A 3832-nucleotide genomic window follows, 5' to 3' on the forward strand; every position below is an offset into this window, starting at 1 on the left:
CAGTGGCCGCTCCCGGCCACCGCAGTCTCGACCCGCTGGGCTCCGGCGATCCTTCCGCCCAGCCTTCCAAGTAGCTGGAACTACAGGCGCGCGCCACCACGCCCGGCTGATTTTTTGATTTGTTGTGGAGACGAGGGCTCGCCAAGTTGCCCAGGCGGGTCTCGAACCCGCGGCTCGGGCAGTCCACTCACCTCGGCCTCCCAAGGCGCGGGACTACGGGCTGAGCCACCGAGCCCGGCTAGTATTTTCTTTTTCAAGGACTGCGAAGTCTTTTTCTTTTTCCTTCCTGCCTCTGAAGTTCCTTTAAATAATCGGGAAGCTCTTCGCCTGGGCCAAGATGCTTAAAGTGGTGGAAGCCGGCGCGGGGAGACACACGCCTGCAAGGCGGTGGGTACCTCGGTGCGCGCCCCCAGACTGGCCAATCAGGCACGCCATTTCCCGGCGCACGGTGATTGGTTTAGCCTGGGCATGTGACCCCCAAAGGATCCAATGAGCCGCATCCTGGGACTTTAACCGGCTTACTGGGAAAAGGTGCCCCTTTCTATTGGGAAGTGGAGAGGAAGATGGGAGCAGCCGGGGGCGTCTTCGCCACTCGGAGGAGAGAAATTGCCTATCCTGAAGCTGACAAGGGATTTTGCAGAGTTCGTTTCCTCTACCTGGAGGCTCTTCCTGTAGATATCCACTGTGCTCACTCCCTCGCTTTATTCGGGCCTCTGCCCAAATGTCACCTCCTCAATGAAGCCCTCCTTGATCAATGTTTTTCTCTGTTGTTGTTTTTATAGAGACAGGGCCTCACTCTGTTGCCCAGGATGGAGTGTAGTGGAGCAATCACACCTCACTGCAGCCCTGAACTCCTGGGCTCAAGTGGTCCTCCCACCTCAGCCTCCCGAGTAGCTGGGATTACAGGTGCCCGCCACCATGCCCGACTAATTTTTTTACCTTTTGGAGAGATGGATTCTCCCTATATTGCCTGGATTGCTGTTGAACACCTTACCTCAAATAAGCCTCCCATCTCTAAAATAGTAAAAAGGAAATGTAAAAAACAGCAACCTTTCTTATTGATATTAAATACGTTTTTAAAAAAAAAATTATAGAGATGAGGTGTCACTATGTTGCCCAGGCTGGTGTTGAACTCCTGGCCTCAAGTGATCTTTCCGCACCAGCTTCCCAAAGTGCTAGGATTACAGGTATGCGCCAATGTGCCTGACCTAAACAATCTTTTCTTTTTTCCACAACTACTCTGCTTATTATCATCTGACATATATTTGATGTTCTGTTATTCATATGCTGCCCTCACTAGTTTATGGGGGCAGGGATTTTTAACCATTTTGTTCATTGCTGTATCCCCAGCACCTATAACAGAGGCTGGCACACAGTAGACACTTAAGAAATATTTTTGTGGAGTAAAGAGAAAAACCAAGCTGAGAAACACTTCGTCTTGTGTTAGCCACAGGGTGCCTCTGTGCCTGAGTAACCCTGTACTTTAAAAAAACAGAAGTCACTGAGAAGCTCTGCCTCGGGAAATTGGCGTTTGGACTGTGTGTGTGTGTGTGTGTGTGTGAGAGAGAGAGAGAAAGGAAGAAAGAAAGAAGCAGAAACTGTACATTGTGATTATGAGCGGCAAAATAGCCCTGAAGTTAGGTGCATGGATTCAGAAGTCCTGTCACTCAGATTTGAACATCAACCACCTGCTTGCAACCTTGGGTAGGTTACTCAACCTTCCCTAGGCTCTGTTCTACATACATAAAATGGATAAGATGATAATGCCTACTCCAGGCCTGGCACAGTGGTACATACCTGTAATCCCAGACACTTTAGGAGGCCAAGGCAGGAGAATTGCTTGAGGCCAGAAGTTTGAGACTAGCCTGGGCAACATAGTGAGATCTTGTCTCTGTAAAAAATAAAAAAATTAGCCAAGTGTGGTGGCTCACGTCTGTAGCCTCGGCTGTGGTCTTGAACTCCTGGCCTCAAATGATCCTTCCGCCTCAGCCTCCTAAAGTACTGGGATTACAGGTGTGAGCCACTGTACCCAGCCTGTCTTAGGTCTTAATACTCACAGAAGAGGACAAAAAAAAATTTATAAAGTAGCAAATTGTGTACAGTCACTGGTCTTTTATCAGCCTTAGAGTCCTCTTTCTCCTCTCCTATCCCAGACAGTGCCTGGGCATTCCCTCATTATTGCTTTAGGGATAAAGTTAAAACCTTAAGGATGACTTTTTGCCCATTGACCAGAATTCCCCATTCCCCTATAACAGCACCCACATTTAATTTTAATTTATGTGCATTCCCAGATGCCACTCCTATGACTTGAAGTTCCTCTGTCAGCACAGGACCCAGACCCAGCTAATCAGCATATTCTATTCCTCATAACACAATGATTGGCCCAGGGGTGGACACATGACAGGAGTTGGTCCAATGAGCGTTTGCTCTGGGACTTTTGCTGGAACTGATGGGAAGGAGGGGCTCTGATTGCATGGAAGTGGGGAGCTGGTGGGCTGTTGGCCCGGCACTGCCCCCACAAGCATGAGCTTGCCCTGGAGGCAACATCAGTTACAATGTTAGTTGGACTACTGTAACAGAGATGCAAATAATAGCTTAAGTCAGGTAGAAATTTATTTCTCTCTTAGGCAACACACCAAGTAGCAGTAATCCAAGACGGTGCCTCTGTGGTCTCAGAGGCCTAGGTACTTTTCATCTTGTGGCTTAGCTCTTCAGAGGGTGTGAGCCACTTAATCCAAGATGATCCATTCATCTTCATTCCAACCAGCAGCAAACAGAAAAGGGGGACACAGCCCTCCCCTTTAGCGGCAGGCCCTGGCACTTTCTCACATCCTTTCCCTTTGTATCTCATTGGGCAAGATGTAGTCACGTGACCAGATCCTGCTGCAGGGTAGTTAGGACGTGGATTTTACTTGGGGTGGCCAGCTAGAAATCAGTGGTTTGATTACCACAGAAGCAGGTGACTGAATCTGGGGGGACAATGGCCTGTCTCATTCTCAGAGCAAATCAGAGCCAAGAGACAGTAACCAAATCCCAGGCTGGTCTTGAACCCCTGAGCTCAGGCAATTCTCTTGCCTCAGCCTCCCACAGTGCTGAGATTACAGGTCTGAGCCACTGCACCCAGCTGGAGACACTCATTTCCTTTTTCTTTCTTTCTTTTTTTTTTTTGAGTTGGGGTCTCACTCTGTTACCTAGGCTGGAGTACAATGGCATGCTCTCAGCTCATTGCAGCCTCAACCTCCTGAACTCAAGTGATCCTCCGGTCTCAGCCTCCAGAGTAGCTGGGACTACAGGTGTATGCCACCATGCCCAGCTAATTTTTTATTTTTCTTTTTTGTAGAAATGAGGTCTATGTTGCCCAGGCTGGTCTTGAACTCCTGGCCTCAAGCAATCTTCCTGCTCAGTCTCCCAAAGTGCTGGGATTATAGGCGTTAGCCACTGCACCTGGCAATTAATTTTCTTCTTTGCACATGCTTGTTTGGATTGGATTTTGCGCCCTTGAAGCATAAAGATCCCTGATTAATGCAGTGAGGTGTGAAGCCCCTAACTGATGTCCAGTGTAGTAGGAGCTCACAGGTGGGCATGATGTTGTTGTCGTCACTTGTTCTGGATGACCCTGCCGCTGTCCTCACCTCTGTGTTCTCCACACTTCCCCAGTACCGACAGAGAGCCCGCCCCGACTTTCCACGCTCACGGCCCTTATTGATTAATGCGTGATGAGTGTCTCTCATTCCAGTGGGATTTCACTTCTTCGCTCTCGCATTAGACAGCAGGAAAGAGGCATATGACCCCGGCTGTGCTGGGGGAGCAAGTCCCGACACCTCTCTGGGCG

The sequence above is a fragment of the Carlito syrichta genome, unplaced genomic scaffold (genome assembly GCF_000164805.1).
Source record: "Carlito syrichta isolate Samal-C Ts95f unplaced genomic scaffold, Tarsius_syrichta-2.0.1 Scaffold250624, whole genome shotgun sequence".
Taxonomy (NCBI): Eukaryota; Metazoa; Chordata; class Mammalia; order Primates; family Tarsiidae; genus Carlito; species Carlito syrichta.